Source organism: Rhinopithecus roxellana, chromosome 5, assembly GCF_007565055.1.
Source record: "Rhinopithecus roxellana isolate Shanxi Qingling chromosome 5, ASM756505v1, whole genome shotgun sequence".
Classification (NCBI taxonomy): Eukaryota; Metazoa; Chordata; class Mammalia; order Primates; family Cercopithecidae; genus Rhinopithecus; species Rhinopithecus roxellana.
The window spans coordinates 87501540-87526916 of NC_044553.1; the positions used below are offsets into that span (position 1 = coordinate 87501540).

General features: G+C 37.3%; 1 protein-coding gene and 1 pseudogene across 6 annotated transcripts in view; one reads left to right on the forward strand and one right to left on the reverse strand.

Annotated features, from left to right (window-relative positions):
- FUT8 (fucosyltransferase 8) overlaps nt 1–25377 on the reverse strand; it is a 357961-nt gene that overhangs the window by 252025 nt on the left and 80559 nt on the right. The window lies entirely within an intron of this gene.
- LOC104678439 lies at nt 11084–11979 on the forward strand (annotated as a pseudogene). Its single transcript, XR_750186.2, has one exon. The product of XR_750186.2 is annotated as a 40S ribosomal protein S4, X isoform-like (transcript).

The window sequence follows — 25377 nt, forward strand, 5'->3', positions numbered from 1 at the left end:
GACTTGAGCTGCAGTCTGTTTAAGGGCCTATACTTAACCCCAAAATAATACTAGTTTGTCAACACCATCCCCAAACATTCTGAAATCATTCACAATGAAAGTATAACTGGTAATGAAAATGCTATAAGAGTAAAGAAAAAATTAGTGTGCTCTTCTCTGGTTAAAAAAAAAATTTCAGCCAGGTATGGTGGTGTGTGTCTATAGTCCCAGCAACTTGGGAGGTTGAGGAAGGAGAATCACTTGAGCCTAGGAGTTTGAGGCCAGCCTGGGCAACATGGTGAGATCCCTGTCTCTTGAAGAAAAATTTTGGTAATAACCACTATTATTTATATTTGGGAAGTAACTGAAACCCTATGTTGGGGGACACATTCTTCCCCAATGCCTCCTTAATTCATCCCTACAACTATTACTACTTCCACAACCATTACTACCACTACAACCCTCAGAAAAGTAATGTACATGAGGCTATAATTAGTTTACACAATAAAATAGGCATGACATAAATTTAGCCTGATTTTTCTCCTCTGTATCTCACCGCTTCCAACCTCTAAAAAAGTCTACTGCTTCCATCTGTTACTATAGAAGCAAAAATTACCATTTCAGTTAAGACCCAAATGGTACTTCTGAAAATATTGAGGAAAACTTCTAAAGGAGAGGTCAGACAGAGATTGTCAGTAAAAAGCCTACTAGAAGCTTTAACAATTCATTGAATTCTAAATAGCACAAAAGAATAGTCAAAATTCTCAGAGATAAATAACATTATTGTACTGCCAGATAGATTGAATTTAAAATATGCAAAACTATATTCTATGAGTATTTAAAGCAGAGCATTACTAAGATATTTTAGCTTCATTCAACAAGCACGTTCCATTTAAAAAAAAAAAAAGAAAGCATACAATACCTTTTTAATTAACAATGACAGGCCGGGCGCGGTGGCTCAAGCCTGTAATCCCAGCACTTTGGGAGGCCGAGACGGGCGGATCACGAGGTCAGGAGATCAAGACCATCCTGGCTCACACGGTGAAACCCCGTCTCTACTAAAAATACAAAAAACTAGCCGGGCGACCTGGCGGGCGCCTGTAGTCCCAGCTACTCGGGAGGCTGAGGCAGGAGAATGGCGTGAACCCGGGAGGCGGAGCTTGCAGTGAGCTGAGATCCGGCCACTGCACTCCAGCCTGGGCGACAGAGCGAGACTCCGTCTCAAAAAAAAAAAAAAAAAAAAAAAAAAAAAAAAAAAAAAAAAAAAAAAAAAAAAAACAATGACAAACCAACCCTGGTGACCTAGTTTCTGATAATGAACAAAACTACAGATATTAAAAATACAGTTGCTTAACCCATAAGAATTATTAAAGTCGATACTGGAGCCAAAAAGATTTGCGGGCTAAAGATACCAATGCAAAGACTCACTGAAATATAGTCTTCCAAACACCTAAGTTTAAAATTATGACTTGAGGCAATTTATTGGTTCCTTTGAGTAAGATTTCACTTGAAGAATCTAAAAAAGACAAGGTCATGTGAAGCACTGTGGGGATGCAACTTGATTTCCTAAAAAGTCGAGTGAGACTTCCCAGGAAGGCAAAGATACAACTCAAAAGAATAGACAGATAAAACCCAAAAGAATGTTCTTAGGGAGCAAAGCAATAAGTCGAAAACACAGAGGCTGAGCATTCCTGATTATCCTTTCATTAAATAATATGACTAATAAAATGACCCAGACCAAAACTCCCTGAAAATTTCTATCAGCTTTGAAATCTTCATATTATATAAATTATCTGTAGTTATACTTTTCTTCTAGTTAGCAGCAGAAAAGTGCTCCCTTTCCCTCTCCACCTAGCTTCATAACAGCACATTCTCAATCAGCTTTCCTTTCCCACCCTATCCGGAGACTATAAATTGAGTAAAATATGACATATTTTATAGTAAATTGAGACTACTTTACTCATAGTGTCAACAATTATCTTGTTTGAATAACTGAATAAAATATGATATATTCATTTAAAAATACTCCAAATAAGTAAATTGTATTTTATAAATTGTAATATTTATAATACTTTAATATTTACTAAACATTAGCTGAATGAATAAATGTCACCACCCATTAAACTCTTATAACATAGAAAAATCACATATATGTAAACATTTAAATGGAAAAAATTTACCACCTCCATTACTAATAAAATGAAAAGCTTATTATATCAAAGAAAAATATTTAAAAATCATTAGAATCATTTTTTAATCATCAGGAAGAATAAATTAAAAAGATAATTTTCAAACTTCATAGAAAATAAGAATTATGATTAAGCTTATAAAACTGCAGGGTCTGGGCTCCATGGCCAGAGATCCTGATTCAGACTCGGAGTTTCAGACAACAAACACAAAACTCTACATTTTAACAAGTTTCCAAGGTAATTACCATGCAGATTATCCTTGAACCACACTTTAGTAAATATTTCACTTTCAAACCACTGTCAACTTCCAAACAAGTCCTTCAGGTCTGATCAAAATGCCCATTCCCATCTTTCATCTTAGGAACATCAACTTCTGATTAAGGAATCAACATACAGAAAAAGTAATAGCAACCAGTTACTGGACATGTATTACTGCTGGAAATGAACTTTCACATACTCTAATATACACATACAAATTAAATTATATACTGCATATGAAGTATGTAACACAGTATCTGGCTGGAATAAATGCTCAATAAAAGGAGCAACGATTAGGCCGGGCGCGGTGGCTCAAGCCTGTAATCCCAGCACTTTGGGAGGCCGAGACGGGCGGATCACAAGGTCAGGAGATCAAGACCACCCTGGCTAACCCGGTGAAACCCCGTCTCTACTTAAAAATACAAAAAAACTAGCCGTGCAAGGTGGCAGGCACCTGTGTTCCCAGCTACTCGGGAGGCTGAGGCAGGAGAAAGGTGTAAACCTGGGAGGAGGAGCTTGCAGTGAGCTGAGATCCGGCCACTGCACTCCAGCCTGGGCGACAGAGCAACTCTGTCTCAAAAAAAAAAAAAAAAAAAAAAAGGAGCAACGATTATACTTAAAATTTATCACAACCTTAGGAGGTGGTTGCTATTATTGCCAATTTGCAGTTGAGGAAACTGAAGTCTAGTAACTTGCCCAAAGTCACAGGCGTAGTTAAGGGTCAGAAACAGAATTCAAGACAATCCATTTGACTCCAAAACCTGAACTCTTTAATCTAGGCTAACCTCCTGAAGCACCAGGGCAAAAACCGCAGGTACAAAACCACTCCACAGTCATACCCCCTAGAAGAATTTTCCTGAGTCATACCACGAAAATCATGGCCAAAGTCCATTCTCACCCTGGGGGCTATGAAGAACTGCCCAAGATTGGGCAATTTATAAAGAAAAGAAGTTTAATTGACTCACAGTTCTGCATGGCTGGGGAGGACTCAGGAAACTTACAATCATGGCAGAACGGGAAGAGGCATGTCTTACATGGTGGCAGGCAAGAGAGAGTGAATGTGTGAAGGAGGAACTGTCAGACATGTATAAAACCATCAGATCTCATGAGAACTCACTCACTAACATGAGAAAAGCATGGGGACACCACCCCCATGATCCAGTCATCTCCCACCAGCTCTCCCTTGACACGTGGGGATTGTGGGGATTACAATTCAAGATGAGATCTGGGTGAGGAGACAAAGTGTAACCATACCACATACTCTTACAAATATTCCTATATGACTAAGCATGAAAGAAGGGCAGTTATAGGACTATGATGAATTGAGGTTGCTAAAAATGTTTAATGTTTTACAGCACTTGAGAATTACAAATTAGGTAATCTATGTAATAATAACTCTAAAAGGAATATGACTGAAAATATGTCAAAGGAATCTATTCTGAAATCACTCAGGGTTAGCTGTTTAACTCAAAGACAGTACAAACTCAGTCTTACGATTCTCCACATCTAGGCAGCCTTGGGGGGCCAACTAACAGACTTATTTCCTCCCCTCAAAATATAAACATAATTACTATTTATTTCAAAGTTCTCTATTTAAAATGATTTTTTTCTACTTAAATTTTTCTAAAATCTGATTATGTTCCTAATGATTAATTTTTTGTGTCTAAATATTTTATTTTTTAAAACACTAACTTTCCTAAAAATGTCTGTTTCTCCCCTCATCTCAAGTTCCTACTAAATGGTTTTCTTTCTTCCAAGTGTATTTCTAGCTTGTCTATTCCCACCACCTGTCCCCAAAATGGTAAGCACTGGTTTCCAAAATACCTCCTTACCTCTACTTGAACCAAGACTACATTCACAACAAATAAAACACAATTAGTCATAGCAAAAAATATTATATACTGATAACATTAGCATATTACAAATTCAGAAAATGGAAAAATGCTTAAAGTGTTTTATTCTAAATTATATTTTATAAACTTGTATTTTAACCTGGTATCTCTCAATAAGCAATACAAATCCTATAGCTGTTGTTTAGCTTTTCAAACCCTACAAATAGCTAAGATTTTTAAAAATTAAATCTATTAAAATTAGGCTCTTAGTCAAATAAAATATGATACATAGATAAAGAGCAATATACAAATGGACCGTAGCCTGCAGGAACACATAACTCCCATTTGTTCCCACTCTCCTTAAAGGAAACAAAATCTCCAGTACTACCACATCCAAACCAGAAGTGATGATTCACTAGAGTGCTCCTGCCCAAGGAACCCCAGTGCAATAAGAAGCCGCCAAAGTGAAAATCCTGCTTGAGACCTGTTCATTTAACATGTAAAAGCAGGTATCTCAATTACCTAAATTTTCACAAAGAATACATAACTTTTTTTTTAACTATCATAGTTAGGAAAGATTTGCTAGTTTTTAAAATGTGATTATTTAATTTACTGGGTTTTTTTTTTAAAGGGAAAAGCAAACTTTAGTAATTCCTACCTGAGGAATGAAACTATAAACGTATTAAATCCTATAAAAAGAAAAAAAAGAAAGGTTCTGAAAGGTTCCAGAAAGAGGCACAAAGTCCCTAAACCAACAAACACCATATTTCACACTAAGTAAGAACTTTGTGCCTCTCCTACAGAGCTCTGTCTAGAGAAAAAAAAAACTGAGAGGTCTTTAGGTAAAACCAGAGCCCAGAACTATGACAGCAGAAATTCTGGAGTCTCTTGGAAGTCCTTCTAACTATACAACAAAGCCTCAATCAGCAGGAAACCTAAATATTTGGTAAACCTTCCTCCCCACTTCCTTAAGTATAAAAAATATCCTTTCTCTTCCTTCTCCTGAATTCTGGAACCCTTCAGAACCTTACTTTTTTTTCTTTTCATAGGATTTAATATGTTTATAGTTTCATTCCTCAGACAAATACCTAATGTATGCGGGGCTTAAAACCTAGATGATGGGTTGACAGGTGCAGCAAAGCACCATGGCATATTGTGCAACAATCCTGCATGTTCTGCACATGTATCCCAGAACTTAAAAGTAAAATTTAAAAAAATAAAAAATAAAAAAAAATGTTGCCCCTCCTGAGCAGATTCTCTGGATACAACTGAAGAGTGATGCTTTGCAGTCCCAGATTCCTCTTCACTCCTTGTTTGTTACACACAGAGGGAGAATAAGCCATCTACTTGTAATTCAATCAGAAACTTTTTATGAACATAGCAACTACAATAAACCTTTTCTCTTCTAACGATATGTAAATGCACTGTCTAGTAAGGTATTCAGTAGCCAAATGTAGCCATATGAAATGTGGTTAGTTTGAACTGAGATGTGCTGTAAGTGTACAATACACATGGATTTCAAAGACTTAATATGAATAAAAGAATGTAAAAATCTAATTGATTTTTTATATTGATTAGTTGTTGAAATATTTTAAATACATTACGTTAAATAACAAACCAATTTTAACTGCTTCTTTTTGCTTTTTTAAATGTAGCTAACAAAAAGTTAAAAAATTACAGGTGAGGTTCACTCTACATTTCTAATGGACAGCACTGGGGTATAAATTAATGACCATAGCTTTTACTAAACTATACGTAGATCAAACTTGCATGTTTATATAGTATGATAAAATGTAGTCATTACAACAGCTAAACCAAAATTCCTTTCCCCCTGACTTACAAAGTATACTACATTCACTTAATCTGTTTCCAGGTTCCTTCCTTTCTTATCTCTTCATCTAATCTTAAAATATTGAATAAATTTTATGTTTCTTCACCTCCTCCTCACTTCCACCCAAATTACCGGCCTTGAAATATTAATCTTTTATCTCCAAAGACTATCATACTTAGAAAAAATAATAGGAGAAAATTTTTCCCAAAGAGGCCTCCAAGGTTATCCCTAAGAGACAATACATGGCAATGTTAAAGGTTTGGTCTCTAGAATCAATGGCCCAGTGAGAACTCTACCTTTCACTAGGCAAATTATTGTAGCTCAGTTTCTTTGTCTGTAACAGAGGGTAAATACTATCATTTACTATCAAACTAATCTTTCATTTAATTAATATTTAATATTAAAACATCAATTCTATAGGTTATGAGATAAGAAAAGCATTTAGAACAGTACCTGAGACGTTAGTGCTAAGAAGTATTAACCATTATTACTACCATTATTTCCTTTTTTGTCAAGCTTCCTGAACCTATCCCTTCTCTTTCTATTCCTAGCTTCCCCATCAACAGGTTCTCTCTTCAGTCAAGCCTAAAGTACATCTAATAAAATGGAAAGAATACAGAATAACAGAGGGAGAAGGTGGTTATTTGGGACTGACAAAAACAAAGAACTCCAAATACTGGAGCCCATAATAAAGTGGTCTGCATTACATGATAGAAAGATTCCTCACTATAAAAAGCAGTCAAGCTAAGTCTGGGATTCTGTAAAAAGTATCTTCACAGGTGACTGAAACAGTTGTTTCTAAAGTCCCCCTTTAATCCTCTATGCCCTGGAAAGGTATACAATGCAGATATTAAAATCTAGAAGCTATCTCATTGGCAAAAGTCATCAAAGTCTAAAAATTGTACATTCCTTATGGCACTCTGACTTGGCCATTGATTCATGCCTGTACACAAAAAAATCAACAAGCTCCTATCTGTAACTATTGGAGAGCCCAAGTTTAAACTTTCACCTTATGGCAGGGAGAGAGAGGGGAAGACAGAGAGGGAGGGGGGAGATAAAGGGGAGGAGAGGAGGGAAGCAGGTGGGGAGGGAGAGAGAGAGACACGAAATGGTCAAAATTCCTACTTTGCCACTTGTGGTAAACCAAGCCTCATGGACTTAGAGCAGATTCAGGTGGGTAACTCTTTAGCCTAAGCCAAAATATAGGTAAGCTGAATCTCTTATTACCTTTTTCATACTCTTTCATATATTATAGACATTTACATTATGTTTTATTTCCTTTCTCTTCCTTCTCCTGAATTCTAAAGTCTACAACACTGTGTCTGACATATTAGGTACTTGATAAAAGAAAAAATTCCGCAGAATTAAATTTAAAGGAGTTTAACTGAACAATGAACGATTTGCAAATCAGGCACCCTCCTAAGCCAGAATAGGTGCTGAGACGCCAGCACAGCCACATGGTGGAAGATTTAAGGACAGAAAAAGGAAAGCAATGTACAGAAAAAGGAAGTGATGCACAGAAAAAGGAAGTGACATACAAAAACAGTTGGACTGGTTACAGGTTGGTGTTTGCCTTATTTGAACACAGTTCGAACAGCTGACTACATTTGATTGGCCAAAACTTAGTGACTGGCACAAGTGTGGCTACAGTCTGTTTCTGCCTCCACTTGTTACAGTTCACAGTGTACAGAAAAACCTTTAGGCTAAACTGAAGTAAGAAGGCAGCTTTCGTCTAAACTTAACATACTCATAAATATTTGTCATGTTGGATTGAATCTATAGCTGTAATATGAAAAAAAAAATTACCTTCAGTTTTTAAAACACTTTCACGTGATTTCACTTGATTGTCCCAAAAATTGTATAATTAAGCACATTGAAGACATAGTCTTATTTTTTGCTAAGTTACTGAAGCTCACAAGTCCAAGTAACTAATTCAAAATTATTCATTTTTTTATGTCTTCATAAGCAAACTTTCATTCCAAGACCAGGCTGGTTGTAAGTGACAAAATAAGAACTTTACAGCACTATATTACATCACACCACATGACACCAGAGCTTCTCTTAGAGAGAACCAGTGGGGTAAGGGAGAAGGCAAAAGAAGATTGTGATGATGACAAGTTTTTAACAATGAGTTAAATCTATAGCTTCCCTATATAAAATTGTTTTTCACATTTCACTTTCCCTATCTTACTAAAGTCTCAAAGTTCTATTTACTTTCCTAAAAGATTTTCTGTTAATTCCTTTTTCCTCACATAATTAAGTTATGCTTAATCATCAAAATTATATTCCTTATCACATTTTACCTGCTATCTTTCCTCATATCTATAAATCAATTCATGCTTTAAAAACTATGTGATTTTATAAATATAGTTCCCTTATTTTGTTTTAATGAATGTTTTATTACTCTTTTCAGTTCTCCAGTATTCTCTGAAATGGCTTCTGTGCAATTTCATCCAGTCTGAAAATAACCTATTGTCCCCACGCTGCTGATATTCCCACTGGATTCGCATGAGAAAAGGACCAGAAGTTTCTCTGTAAAAATACTTGAAACAAGCAATCAGTCAACATTAGCTGACATTCAAGATATAAAAAGCAAAGTTAACTTGCTACCTACTGTCATTCCTGAGCCCATATTTAGAATGACCTATAAACCTCCTTTGATTAAAAACAATTCACTGCTCTTCTCTGAATATGTTTCCTCATCTGTAAGAAAGTTGGTCTCGATGTTTAGAATTCAAGATTTAAAGAGGTGCTGAGTCTGGGGATTTAAAGCTAAGTTTATTTACCCTAATCATTGATGTATTATTTTAATGCATATATCTGCACCTTGTCTACCCACTGTACTTTGAGGTAAGAACCATGTCCTATACAATTTTATATGCTTACTGCTTTTAATATGGTGCTATGCAAATACAGGCAAGTTTCACTTGGTTTTCTAACTAAAAGTGTTAAATTGTTGGCTTTAGCAGAAGGTTCTTCAAATTTCCCTATGTGCAATTCAACAAGTCACTACAATTTTGAACCAGATTCTGAGCAGATAACACTGTAAAATTGTGGTGAGAATCCAAGATATTTTATTATATCTTATGATCAATATTCAGCAAAACTGCCATCTGCAAAAGAAATGGTAATTAACTGGGCAAGGCAAAAAGGCTCTAAACCTTGGTCTTAGCCACAGTCTCCCATAACCCTTATATATAATCCCTGACTGATTAACTAAAAACCAGACCTTAGAATGCCATCAACTCCCTAGATCAAAGCTCTGGGAGCGGGGAGGGATGTGACATACACGTGTATTTAGTTTTTGATTTATCATAGTAGGTCTTTCTCTAAAAATTAAGAGGTTTGCCAAATTTGTTTTCAAATGAGGTCAAAGGCAATTTCCTAGTAGAGTAAAATTTGAAGAAATATAGTTTTTCAACACAGATACAGGCTTTTGTAAATGTTTCCAGTCAACTTGTAATAATGTCAACATTAGCTAAAATTTAGATTGAAAACTATTACCCTTCTCAGTAGTTTGAGCAGATGCCTGGGCCTTGATAAAAATCACTAAACTGTGTTTAAAATATATGTGTATCTGTAAAATTCAATACAGACACAGCTGACAAAAATCAGTTAACTGTGCATACAGCAATAGAAGAACTAAAAGTTATGGGATCCTTAAAAGTCACATGTAATCATCACATCTGCATGCAGTTAAATACGTAGCACTCCAGTTTCAGAAATCCTGAGCTTACCAAAAACTTTTACAACTAAATTTGGGTTATTTGGGGTGGGGGTGAAAGAGATGCGAAAGGAGAGTAAAGAGCCTTGTACAGCCCCTATTTTGACTAAATCTGCAGCTGTAATTACAGCTGTTCTGAAGCTTTTCTTGGAACTGCCCAATTATATTTAAATAATAATCAAAAGTAGGTTTAATGAACAGAAGAATTTGACAGGAAGACTTCTTCACAGTTAAAAGCTATTTTTGACTATATAATTAATATTTTATTATTTTTGCCCTGCAACTAATCGATAAGAATTGCTATATAAATGCAAGAAGCTTTCTCTTCCTTGGGTTTTGGAGTTTTTAATGTTTTTCTGAAAAGAAAGTACACTGAATTTCTTTGGTACCTGTGCAAAAACTTGCATTTTAGGTTTCTTCTCCCTTGCCATGCCATCTGTTTTACTATGAAACAAGTCTATTATCCACATGACATAAATGTGTGATGCCAATAAACAAAACATAATCCTTTTTAATATCATTCCAAATATATTTTCTAATGATGCATTTTACTCAAAAAAAGTTACAAAATGAATCAACACAAATGAAGCTATACACATTTTAAGACTCATTTTTATGTTATATCTTAAATACAATCAACAGTTAATTTCCTGGACAATTATTCAAATAGGGAATTTTTTATTTAATCACAAATCTATAGAAGTTTTTAAGTAACTGATCTGTCCATTTATAAAAACATCCTCAATAGCTGAAATTTTTTTAATTACATGTTTTATCCCTGGATAGCAGAGATTCCTATAAAATCATCAATACTTTCTTAGGGAGAAATAAAAAAGGCTAATAAAGAAGCCTTTCAGATTCGCTAAGATTTAATATATGGAGACTAAAAGAAATACGTCCCAGAAAATTAAAGAAAGCTAGGATACTGAACACTTGCTTCATATTCACCATTGTTACGGGTGTAGGAGAATGAGGTTAGGAAGCAAAGTAACATGTTACAAAGAAAAGGTTCTTGCCAGTGACAGTTCAGTGTTAGATAAATCTGTTCTCTAACTTCCTCTGGCTATCAAAAAGAAAAGGCAACATTATTGAAATTTTCATATTTTGCTGAACAATAAAAAATAACTTTGTAATCATTGACGGAAAAATACTTAATACTACCTGACAATACTAAAATACTGATATCTGACCCTGAGAGCCTCATGTAACGAATCTATTTTCCATAGTTATGGTCAGTATATTCATGTAGAAATAGTAAATATAGCTACGCGCACTGGAAGACGGAGGTCTTCTTTCCTTGCCTAACGCAGCCATGGCTCGTGGTCCCAAGAAGCATCTGAAGCGGGTAGCAGCTCCAAAGCATTGGATGCTGGATAAATTGACCGGTGTGTTTGCTCCTCGTCCATCTACTGGTCCCCACAAGTTGAGAGAGTGTCTCCCCCTCATCATTTTCCTAAGGAACAGACTTAAGTATGCCCTGACAGGAGATGAAGTAAAGAAGATTTGCATGCAGCGGTTCATTAAGATCGATGGCAAGGTCCGAACTGATATAACCTACCCTGCTGGATTCATGGATGTCATCAGCATTGACAAGACGGGAGAGAATTTCCGTCTGATCTATGACACCAAGGGTCGCTTTGCTGTACATCGTATTACACCTGAGGAGGCCAAGTACAAGTTATGCAAAGTGATAAAGATCTTTGTGGGCACAAAAGGAATCCCTCATCTGGTGACTCATGACGCCCGCACCATCTGCTACCCCGATCCCCTCATCAAGGTGAATGATACCATTCAGATTGATTTGGAGACTGGCAAGATTACTGATTTCATCAAGTTCAACACTGGTAACCTGTGTATGGTGACTGGAGGTGCTAACCTGGGAAGAATTGTGTGATCACCAACAGAGAGAGGCATCCTGGATCTTTTGACGTGGTTCACGTGAAAGATGCCAATGGTAATAGCTTTGCCACTCGACTTTCCAACATTTTTGTTATTGGCAAGGGCAACAAACCATGGATTTCTCTTCCCCGAGGAAAGGGTATCCGCCTCACCACTGCTGAAGAGCGAGACAAAAGACTGGCGGCCAAACAGAGCAGTGGGTGAAATGGGTCCCTGGGTGCCATGTCAGACCTTTGTACGTAATTAAAAATATTGTGGCAGGAAAAACAAAAAAAAAGAAATAGTAAATATATTATTCTTCATGTTGTTTTTTTAAGTTGGTTCAAAAAGTACAAGGTCGATGGTGAACTTGATTAGGAAGGAACAGGAAACTCACCTCTTTTTCTGTATTCTGAAAAATTGGAAAGAAATGTCCCAATAATCCTAAATACGGTGGCCAAATAGTCACACTTTCCTGAATAGGCCTATGTCTTCTATGGATGCTAACCAAACAGTCTGGTATTTAAATTAAAAGCTAAGCAAGCATTACAAGAGGAACACAAGGAGCCAAAAAGCAAGAGGCAAACTAGCAGATAATAAGAGGATTTACATATTTAAAGATGATAAAGATAATTTAATTTCAGGGCATAGATTATATTCACAGGAAACTGGCTCACCTGTAGTCAAAATGTACCTCACAAAGACAAAGAAATCACATGGAGCACAGAAAACAATTCACCAAACTCAAGAATGAACAGTGTTAAGCAGCTGCTGCTAGAAACCAGTAGTGCATTAAAAAGATAGAAGAGAATAGCTGATCCTTTCAGTCACAAAACTGAGTTCCCTGAAAAGTACAGGCAGGCTTTGAAAGGTTGGGTGCATACACCAAAGCCTGCAAACCAACTATCAAAAATGATCTCATTTGACTTCTACCAGGATCATCACAGAAGGATGAAACAAAATGAAAACAGGCAATTGCAATTTAAGTTGAAGACGTGTCCTCAACTAAACTAGCTGCTGCAAAACCCTATTCAAATCTCCCTTCCAGCCAGATGTCTACTTCGAAGCTTTTCATTATCATATATTACTGTTTCCTCTACTACAGAGCACCTGCATAGCAGGATCCAAGACACAGTGCAGGCTGGGTGAGGTAGCTCACACCTGTAATCTCAGCACTTCGGGAGGCACAGGTAGGAGGACTGCTTGAGGCCAGGAGTTTCAGATCAGTCTGAGCAACATAGCAAGATCCATTTCTACAAAAAATTTTTACCGAGATGTGGTGGCACACACTTGTAGTCCTAGCTACTCAGGAGGCTTAGGCAGGAAGATCACTTGAGCTCAGAAATTCAAGGCTGCAGTGAGTTATGATCACACCACTGTACTCCAGCCTGGGCAACAGAGCAAGATCCTGTCTCTAAAACAAACAAAGAAAAAACTGCACAAAGAATTCAAGGAGCAAAGACTGAGAGAAATTTCCTGCATCACAAATTATTTAACTCCTTCATCTCTGAAATTTCACAAAGACAGTGCCTTCCAAAATCAAGAGTTAGGAATCTAAAATTATGAGCAAGATAATGGGTCCTTCTACTTGGGGGGCTGGAACTGGGGAAGACAAGGAGGAAGGCTGCAAGAGCCAATGACAAAAAAATCTACTGTGAAGGCACTAAAAACTGAGATTTTTTTTTTTTTTTTTGGAGACAGAGTCTCGCTCTGCTGCCCACGCTTGAGTGTGCAGTGGCACGATCTCAGGTCACTGCAACCTCCGCCTCCCGGGTTCAAGTGATTCTCCTGCCTCAGCCTCCCGAGTAGCTGGAATTACAGGCACCCACTACCTCACCTGGCTAATTTTTGTATTTTTAGTAGAGATGGGGTCTCACTATGTTGGGTCTCACTATGTTGGCCAGGCTGATCTCGAACTCCTGATCTCAAGTTATCCACCTGCCTCAGCCTCCCAAAGTGCTGGGATTACAGGCATGAGCCACCATGCCCAGCCCCAACATTCTTAATAAAATTCAAATTGCCCAATAATTGCTAATCTACATGATCAATTCTCCGCTCCTCTGAGACCTATTCTTGACTAATTACTCCTCAAACTGAACTTTGCCTGACCCCTCCCGTCAAAGCCCTATAAAAAAATTCCACCATCCTTCTCCAAGTTAGAACTCTCCTTCAGGGCCTTCTCATGCCCACTATCTTCTTTTTTTTGTTTTGTTTTTGAGACAGAGTCTCGCTCTGTTGCCCAGGCTGTAGTGCAGTGGCACGATATCGGCTCACTGCAACCTCCACCTCCTGGGCGCAAGGGATTCTCCTGCCTCAGCCTCCTGAGTAGCAGGGACTACAGGCACATGCCACCATGCCCGGCTAATTTTTGTATTTTTAATAGAGATGGGGTTTCACTATGTTGGCCAAGCTGGTCTCAAACTCCTGACCTTGTGATCTGCCTGTCTTGGCCTCCCAAAGTGCCGGGATTACAGGTGTGAGCCAACGCGCCTGGTCCATGCCCACTATTTTCTAACATAGTCTTATGCTAATAGAGTCTAACAGCGCTCTGGCTGATTTTCATCCAAACTATGTAATGTTCCAGGAGGGCAACAGGGCAGGAATTTGCATCATTTTTTCTTGATGGGTTCCAAGGTAACTGTAAGCACTGCTTCTATGTCCATATAATCACTAGGGAAATATACAATAGAAAAATAAAGCTTTCTCTGGTCATTTCTTTAAAATAATAAAGACAAAGACAAACACTTATTAAGCACATAAATATACTGCTTTATACTTCTATATAATTGATTCTATTTAATGCTCACTACAACCCTCGAGATAAATATGCTTATCCTCATTTTACACATGTAAAATCAGAAATTTAGTTTAAAAAACTTACCCAGTTAGCAAGTGGTAAATAGAGGGTTTAAATCCAATTATCCCAAGTCAACTCTTTCTACTTCAAGCAAAGCCATAAGCTACATTGCCCTAGCTCCAACTACCATCTATAAGAAACAAATGCATTCTTCTGAGCCCCCTGTCTTGTTAGGTCTACTTATTTGCTTTTCTCAATATCTCAGTAAGCCTCCATGACTTAAAAACTTCTTCATGTAATTCATCTCTTATTTCAACCTCTTCCTATATGTTCACCAATAAGACCTAAGTATTCTATAGCTGTCTCCCATCCAGTAATGCCAAGCTTTACAATTAAAACAATTGTACTCCGGCGGGGCGCGGTGGCTCAAGCCTGTAATCCCAGCACTTTGGGAGGCCGAGACGGGCGGATCACGAGGTCAGGAGATCGAGACCATCCTGGCTAACATGGTGAAACCCCGTCTCTACTAAAAAATACAAAATACTAGCCGGGCGAGGTGGCGGGCGCCTGTAGTCCCAGCTACTCGGGAGGCTGAGGCAGGAGAATGGTGTAAACCCGGGAGGCGGAGCTTGCAGTGAGCTGAGATCCGGCCACTGCACTCCAGCCTGGGCAACAGAGCAAGACTCCGTCTCAAAAAAAAAAAAAAAAAAATTGTACTCCTAACAGATTTTATCAGGATGCGTTCTCTAAACATTTCTAAGTATTTTTCTATATTCTTCACATCATTTAATTAGACTCCACTAGTATGTACTGTAGTTCATTTTAACCAACTGAAAATGATATTGGAAATAAAATACTTTTTAAAACCTAGGTATTACTATATATGCAGAATAACAGTTTGGGGGGATTTTTTAGAAAGAAAATTGCCAATACAATATGTATATAATAGATACTTGCATTAGCTAGTGCCAAAACATAAAAAAATTGTAATTCTCAAACCAGAATTATTTTTACCACTGAAAATAATGGGAAAAAAAAGTTTTAAAAAATGGAAAATAATGGGGTTAAAAATACACTACATATGGAGGTCAGAATGCAGTAAAACAACCAGGTTTGTCCTCTCACTTAAAACGAAACAAAAATGAACATAATATAGAAAACAACATTTTTCAAGAAACTGGACATCAAGCAACAAAGAACAGTGATTCTAGAGAGACAGGAAATAAACAATACCTTCAACAGTCCCAGCTTACAACCTTTAGAGACTTTTCAGGCTAAGGCCAGGGAAGAGAAAGAAATCCAAGGGGAGCTAGGTGCATGGATAAACTAACTTGAGTTGATGAAACAGAAGAGCTTAGAGTCCATGAAGACCAAGGCAGCTAGCCCTGGGAAAGTAGCAGGGTGGCTACGTAGAGAACAAAACCCAGAGATCTGCAGCAAGGCCTCTCAAATATTCAACACAGTACTGATTAGCTCAAAGTGTGAGACAACTACTAGAGGCTGGGGAAAACATCTGAAAGAATTTGAGAGAACAGTGATGGATAATCATGCAGACTTAGGAATATTGCCTGTTCCTACCAGCCAGACTGGTAAAGCTCTTAATTCACAGGACATTGAGTGGAGTGCTTAAGAAGGTCTTGCCTAAGTAGTGAAGAGTAATTAGCCCTGGATTGAGCATTGCTCCAGGCCTTCTAAAAAAAATCATAAAAGCAAGCCTCAAATTGTCTCTAACTACATATCCAGAACAAAATTCAACAGAATTTCTAATAATAAAAGAATATCTAACACTCAAAAAAGGTAAAATTCACAGTGTCTGTCAGTTAAAGATTACCAGATATGCAAAGAGGCATGAAAACATGAATAAAGCAATCAATTGACTGAAACCAACCCAGATGTTAGCAAGCAAGGACATTAAAAATTATTATTGTTTTTAAATAGCGACAAGGTATTACTGTGTTGCCCAGGCTGGTCCTAAACACCTGGGCTCAAGCAATTCTCCCACCTCAGACTCCCAAAGTGCTGGAATTACAGGCATGAGCCACTATGCCTAGTCTAAAAGTTATTCTAAATGTATTTCACATAGCCAAAACATTAAGGGACAAGGAAGATATAAAAAAGATCTAAATCAAAACTCTAAAGATGAAAACTATAATATCTAACATAAAAAAACTACACAGAACAACAGATTAGACGCTGTAGAAGCAAAGATTCATGAACTTGGAAAAATACCAATAAAGACGATCCAAAAATATAACACAAAATGAGAAAAGAACACAAAAAGAATATAAAGAGCATCAGTGAACTGTGGGGCCACATCAAGAAGCCAAATATACATCATAACCAAGTGGGTTTATTTCAGAAACATAGAGTTGGATTAACCTTTAAAAATCAAGCAATGTAATCCACCATATTAACAAACTTTTTTTATTTTTTTGAGACAGGATCTCAACTCTGTCACCCAGGCTGGAGTGCAGTGGCATGATCTCGGCTCGCTGACGCCTCCACCACCCAGGTTCAAGCAATCAATCTTCCCACCTCAGCCTCCCGAGTAACTGGGACTACAGGTGCCCACCACCACGCCTGGCTAATAAAAAACTTAAAAAAAACAAACATGGAATCATTTCAACACATTTAAAAAAAATGACAAAATTCAAAATCCATCCCTAATTTTTTTTTAAACTTTACCAAAACTAGGAATGGAAAAAAAACTTCCTCAGCCCAATAAAGTGCATCCTAAAAAATCTACAATATCATACTTAATTGTGAAAGAATAGATGCTTTCCGCCTAAGATTAGAAACAAAACTAAGGGCCGGGCGCGGTGGCTCACACCTGTAATCCCAGCACTTTGGGAGGCCAAGGCGGGTGGATCACGAGGTCAGGAGATCGAGACCATCCTGGCTAACACAGTGAAACCCTGTCTCTACTAAAAATACAAAAAATTAGCCAGGTGTGGTGGCGGGCGTCTGTAGTTCCAGCTACTCGGGAGGCTGAGGCAGGAGAATGGCCTGAATCCAGGAGGCAGAGCTTGCAGTGAGCCGAGATCACGTCACTGCACTCCAGCCTGGGCAACAGAGTGAGACTCTGTCTCAAAAAAAAAAAAAAAAAAAAAATTAAACTCTGTCTCAAAAGTAAATAAATAAGTAAATAAAAATTAAAAAAATAAAAAAAGAAACAAGACTAAGATGTCCACTCTATTTCTATTCAACATTATACCAGAGGTTTTAGCCAGTGAAATCAGGCAAGAAATAAAAGGACTGTCTTTTTATTAGAATGGAAGAAATAAAGTCTCTTTATTCACAAAAGACATGCTTTGTCTATGCAGAAAAGCCAATGTAATCTACAAAAAAGCTACGAGAATGAGTACAGCAGGTTTTCAGGATACAATGCCACTATATAAAAATCAATTGCATATGCATTAGTAATGAATAATTAAAAATTGTATGTTATTGGCCGGGTGTCGTGGCTCAGGCCTTTAATCCCAGTACTTTGGGAGGCTAAGGAGGGCAGATCACTTGAGATCAGGAGTCGAGACCAGGTAAAATCCCATCTCTACTAAAAATACAAAACTTAGCTGGGTGTGGTAGCTGAGCAATCTCAGCTACTCGGGAGGCTTAGTCTGAAGAATCGCTTGAACCCAGGAGGTGAAGGTTACAGTGAGCCAATATCACGCCACCGCACTCCAGCCTGGGTGACAGTTATTGACAGTTATTGACCACACCGGGCCAATAACTCTGTCTCAAAAAAAAAAAGTTGATATGTTATTAAAATATTTATAAAAGCATCAAAAAATATAAAATACTTAAAGATAAACCTAATAAAATATGGGTAAGATCAGTAGATTGAAAACAATAAAATACTGCTGAAAGAAATTAAACATCCAAATAAATGGAGACATCTTATTCATGAGTCAGAAGATTTGATATTGTTAAGATGTCAATTGTCCCTCAAATTCATTTATAGATTCTGATGCAATTCCAATCAAATATTTACATACTGTTTCTAAAATTCATATGAAAATGTAAAGCCATTCAGGAGAGAAAAGCCACATAGTAATTTGAAAAGTGAAAGCTTAATAAAAAGGATCACTAACTATTTAATCTGGGGTTGGAGAAACAGCCAATTAACTAATGAGAAATAAAGAGAACTCTAAGAGTAGCTAATGCTCCCTAGGTTGACACAGAACACTAAGGCAAGAGCTTCCGCCAACCCTAAACTATCCCAGGGCTGAGATCCAGACCTTGTTGGAGAGAACACAGTCCTCTCACTGAATAGCAGAGAAGTTGCTGTAGTGCTGCACCAGCAGAACTTACTGGAAATCTACCTTGAGGAACTTGCCAAAAATCCATTCTTTAGGGTGCTAGTAAAATCTCTTCACAAAGATACTCTGTTACAAATCCACCTGAGGGGGAAGTAAAAGAAGTTGCTGGCCTTGGGTCACTGGTGCTGGGTAGTGGTGCCCTCTGAGCACTGCAGAAGCCTGATAATGGTGAAAACATGCACCCTACAGAAACTGTAGAGTGGGGAAGCCAATGTGGGTTGACACTGAAGAAGCTGAGTGTGTTGCTACAGTCCACTAATCAAGTACACAGAAATGAAGACGCAAAACTTTTCTACAGTGTTTCTCCAACACTCTGTACTGGCAAAGCTTAACATTGTCAGCTGACAAAAGAAAAATATTTAAAGGGCCTGATACATTTTCACAGAGCAGGCAAAAAGGGTGCATTTGAAGATGAGAGGCAACAGATTGGTAACCAGCACAACAGCCAAAATTGCTCTGAAAAGGAATAAGAAGTTGTATGGGTTAACATGACCTGATTTCATGACATAAAGCCATAGTAGTCAGTATGGCAGTGGCATCGAGAAAGACAAAGAAATCACAGCACAGAAACAATATCATGGAGTTGTGGTCCATTTATAAGTTGATTTTCACATAGGCTTAGTTGGTTTTATGTCTATCCTTAATTGGTTTTATGTCTATCCGAGCTACTGTTTAGTATAGAGCAAAATTACATACAGTTCCTTCTTATCATGTAAGAGGAATTTGGAGGGTGTTGCTTAAAATTTCATTCCACCTGTACATTTGTCAGTTTAAAATTAAAATTGAGCTGGTATGAGACCAAAAAAAAAAAAGAAAAAGAAAGACAAAGTGATCAGTGGAACAAAATAGAGTCAGAAATAAACCCACGCATATACAATCAAATGATTTTTGACAAAAGTCAAAAGGACAAACTACTTCAGTAAATGATGCTGAAACAACTGCATGTCCCTACCCCCAAAAAAGAATTTCTATCCACTTTTTACTCCATATAAAAAATTAACTCAAAATGCATCATAGGTCTAAATACAAAACCAAAAAACTTCCAGGAGAGAACTTCTATGCCCTTGGATTAGGCAAATATATCTTAGATACATAAACAAAAACACAATCCATATAAGAACAAACTGATAGCCTGGACTTCATCAAAATTAAAACTGTGTGCTCTTCAAAAGATACTATTAAGAGAAAGAAAAGACAAGTTACAGTCCAGGAAAAATACATCTGCAAAGCATGTATCTTATAAACAACTTTGATCAAGAATATAAACCGCTCTCAAAACTCAATAATAAGAAAACAAACAACTCAATTTATATAATGGGCAAAATATTTAAACAGACATTTTACCAAAGAAAATATACAAATGGTAAATAAACACAGGAATGGACAGCCCCTGACCAAAAGTATACACTATAAGTTCCATTTTTTAAAAAATCTTTAGAAAATGCACTAAATTTATAGTGACCAAAGGCAATTCAGGATTTTCCTGGAGGCAAGGAAGGATGGGTAGTAGTGGGGGAAAAGATTACAAGGGGGCAAGAAGAAATCTGTGGAGGTAATGAGTATGTTTACTATCTTAATTACGGTGATGGATTCACAGATGTATACATATGTCAAAACTAATCAAATTGTTCATTTCAGATGTATGTAGTATTTTTTACTGCCAATCATACCTCAGCAAAGCTATTTAAAAAAAAATCATACTCCATCGACCCACTAGAATACAAACTATATAGAAGTCTCAGAAAAAAAAAGTATACGTTACGGAATTATAAATCACTTAAAATGGAGTTCATGTGATTAGTATCTTTTAAAAGGATCCCTAAAACTCAACAACAAAAAATCTGATTCAAGAATGGGCAAAGGACTTAAATAGGCATTTCTCCAAAGAAAATATGCAAATGAACAATAAGCATAAGAAAAGATGCTCAACATTACTAATCATTTCAAAAATGCAAATCAAAATCTCAATGAGATGCCACTTCACACCCATTAAGATGATGATTATAAAAAAAAAAAAAAATAACAGAAAGTAAGTGTTGGTAAGAATGTGCTGAAATTAGAACCCTGGGCGGTGCTGGTGGAAATGTAAAATGGTGTAGCCACTGTGAAAAACAGTATGATGTTTCCTCAAAACATTTAAAAAAGAATTACAGAGGCTGGGGACAATGGCTCACGCCTATAATTCTAGCACTTTGGGAGGCCAAGGCAGGCAGATCACTTGAGGTCAGCAGTTCAAGATCAGCCTAGCCAACATGGTGAAACCCCATCTCTACTAAAAATACCAAAAAAAATTCGCCAGTGTGGTGGCGCATGCCTGTAATCCCAACTACTTGGAAGACTGAGGTAGAAGAATTGTTTGAACCGGGGAGGCAGTGGTTGCAGTGAGCTGAGATAGTACCATTACACTCCAGTTTAGGTGACAGAGCAAGACTCCATGCCCCCACAAAAAAAAAAGAATTACTGTACGATACCAGCAATTCCACTTCTGGATACATACCCAAAAGAATCAAAAGCAGTGTGTGAAAAAGATATTTGTGCCAGGTACAGTGGCTGACACCTGTAATCCCAATACTTTGGGAGGCCGAGGTTGGCAGATCCCTTGAGCCCAGGAGATTGAAACCAGCCTGGGCAACATGATGAAACCCGTCTCTACAAAAAATACAAAAATTAGCTGGGCATGATGGAGTGTACCTGTAGTCCCAGCTACTCTGGTGGCTGAGGTGGGAGGATCATCTGAGCTTGGGAAGGTCGAGGCTGCAGTGAGCTATTAAGATGATCATGCCACTGTACTCCAGTCTGGATGGAAAAAAAAAAAAAACACTGCCTCAAAAAAAAAAAAAAAAAAATCACAGTTCGTTTCTGCAGTTTGCAACAGTTTTACTACTCCCAAGATGGATGTTATCATAATGATGGGATAGAAAGGGCAGATTCAGATAAAAAAGCAATCACAGTCAGTAAGCACTTCTAAAGCTCCTAATCAGGGCCAGAAACTACGAGGCACTAGGGACACAAAGAATAAAGAATCCTTATTATTAAGGGATTTCTGTTCTAATCACATTTACCCATAGTCAAGAAATCAAAACATGCAGTCATTAACAGCATCATTTCAAATTGATTCCAATACTACCCAGAACCAATCATAATAAGAAGTTTCCAAATGATGGTAGCAAAATATGTGGTTTCTTCATGTAAGAAAATTTTAATCCAATTCCCCCATTCTCAAACTGAAAAGAACCATTTCTCAAAGATAACATTAATGAGACAATAGATAAAAATATGTATTAAAAAACTTGCAGATCTATGATACATTTAACATCTTGCTCATATTTGCAACAGGCACAGTAATCAAAATTACCCCACTTTTCTGGACACCAATTCTTGTTTTTAGTCCTTATCTTCTAGCCCCATGATTCAACTTATTGCTGGTCAAAACAGAATCTTCATACGTGAGAGAACAGAGATCAAAAACAAGTAAAGAAGGAAAAACAGGAGGGGAGGGGGATAGAAGGGGAAGAAAGACGGGGAGCAGGGGAAAGGGAGAACAGGACAGGGGAAAGTGGAAGTAGGAGAAGGAGAAAGGAAAGAAGAAAGGGAGGGAGAGAGGAAGAAATGCAGATATCAGTAAATTATGGAAAATGCTGAATCTCACTCATAATCAAAGAGATCCCAACAAAGAGATCCTCTCCACCAAACTGAGAAATACGAAAAGCTCAGGAACACCCAGTGTTAAAGAAAATGTGAGGAAAAGGTAACTGGGTAAACTGATACGACCTTTCTGCACGGGATTTGTTTCTATGAATCAGTAATCTCAAAAATAATTTATCATTTGAGCCAACCATTCTATCTGAAGGAGTTCATGTTAAGGAAAAAGTAGATAAAATCGTTTGTGTACATCTACATACATGTATTAATATAGACGCCATATATTAATATATGCCATAGACATCTGTAGCTTTTCAAAGCTTCTCAGAGAATTCTTATGATAATCTACTTTTGGAACCATGTCCCAGGGAATGAATATCTGTATTGAAGGAACTAACATTTAGTTAGTAACTTCAGTGAGCCTGGCATTATACTGACACATACATCACCTTATTTAACCAAAACACATTAAAAGCTAAAGGGGATGTTTTAAAAAGATCTATATTCCTAAAATACTGATAATCAAAGCCTTACAGGGAATTTTCACTGCTATATTCATACAATCAATTAACAGAATTTATGTTCCTCTGTTGTTTAAAGCAAAAACAGACAAAATAAAAGACTTTATCTGGGCAAAGAATGAGTCATCAATCAGGTAGAGGTTTGAAGAGTTTCATTTGCAGCAGTGTGGGCTGCAAGCTTTACATGCTGAACACAGAAGGAAGACAAAGAAAACATATCTCATTGGTTAGAGTGGAAAGATACTAGTTGGAGATTAGTTAGGTGGTTTCTAGTTGGCAAAATATCGAGTTTCCTTTTACTTTCTAAGTTGGGCTTTGGTTTGCTCAGATAGGAACTTAAACAGCTAGAGCCACCCAGCCTAGTAGCCTCGCAACTATAAATTTAACACTGCAAAGACAATTTCTAGTTACCATCTCAAAATTTCCCATTAATTTCTCTCATAAATATAGAAGCTATCCCCAAATGAGGAAAAAAAAACACACACACACACACACTTAAGAATTCAGAATATCAAGTAAAAACTAATGGGAATAGGGAGTTTTTCCTATTGGGGATATTTGTTTTATACTTACCAGTTGAGCATCTCAAATCCACAGATCCAAAATGCTCCAGTGAGCATTTCTTTTGAGTGTCACGTCGGTTTCAGATTTTGGAACACTTTGGATTTCAGATTTGGGATGCCTGACCTGTATATATAGGGTTCAGTACTATCCATGGTTTCAGGTATCCACTGGGGGGGGGCCTTGGGGACTCCTGTGTATCAAATTCCCTCAAGTCAGCAACTCAGAACCTAAAGCACAAGAATACTATTGTTCTCAAAAACCCAAAGATAGATACTACCTGGGGTAGAGGGGGGAATACTCTCTTTAAAGAAGAGTATGTCCAAGAAGAAAAAGAAAAATCAATTACACAACAATAATGGAGTTTACTTAGAGGGCTCTCAACATTTTACAGACCTGGTTCTAGAACCTAGAATCTTCTAACTAAAAAGATTATAACAGATATAATCTAGACTTGGCTATATTAGTTTCTGACTTTTCTGCTGCCTTCACTGATGCCTGATAACTTTTAAACCATGATGCTTTTTACAGCTAGAACTCCTTTGGGGGGGGGGGGGGGGGGGGGGGCGGGGAAAGACATCACGAACCCTTAGTCATCTTTCCCTACAATTTGGTTCTATAGTTCAGATTCCTCTGACTTGATACCAAGTGAGACAAACTTACCCAGGCTAGAAGCTATAAGAAAAGTTATCTCATCAACTCTTGCTATATGATTTGCTCTTAGGCAAATCTAACCTGTGCCAGAATTTAGAAGTTGACCAACAGCTTATTTCCTCTGTACTACCGTTTTACAATATTAGGGTTTTTCAAAAAAAATTAGCAAAGCTGTAGTCACTTGATTAGCTGCAGGTCAGAAAGACACACCCAGAATAGGTCATCCTATAGAAAATCTCCTCTATATAGAAATATATGTATAGAAATAAAATTGACTGATTTAGGTATTTTGCAAAGTTAAAACAATGCAAAAATATATGCTCAATGAATAAATGACTAATCAAAACGGTGCTCCTGAGCATCTAGTCTTAGCTCAAGGTGGCCCCAAGGTATTCATAGTCTCCAACATCTCATATGTTTGAAACCAGAGACCTAGGGAACTCTTATTTAGTTAACAATAGTAATAATTAACATTTATTGAGCCACTACTTCATGCCAGGCACTATGCTAAAAACTCTGCATTTTTTATCCATATTTTACAGATGTAGAAAATTAGCATCAAAGTTACTATTCAAGGTTGCACAGATCTTAAGTGACAGAGTCAGGAGTCAGACCACACACCAGCTTTACTCCACAGTTTATATGCTCGCTAGGGCAATTCCAGAATTCAAACAGACACCCTGATGGCCATAACTGTCCACAGAAATACTGAGAATCTTCAAGAGTGCCAAAAAAGCTTATATTTAAGTAAAGAAAAACTTTGTATTTAGGTTGACTTATACTTGGAATAAATCTAATTCTAAAAATTCAATCATCCAGTATATAATTTATAGTGAAAATTTACTAGTGGTAGCTTAGAAGTTGCTGAAGTTTATGCATAAAGAATTAAGGGATAAAGACATTTAAAAGAGCTTAGTCCCATATAATGTATTCAGACCAGAGCCATTTCTGAAATGAGTAAGGTTCCAAGATCTCAGTATTATTGGGCAAAGACTTCCACTGTCAGATCTATTTCTACGCTTGAGCCCAGAAGCTTAGAGACTGCAGTGAGCTATGACAGCACCACTGCACTCCAGCCTGGAAGACCTACAGCAAAACCCTGTCTCAAAAACAAAAAAAATCTACTTCTTCAAATCTACCACTTGAACAAAGAATTCAAGGATACTCTCCTTTGTGAGATCTCTCCTGACCC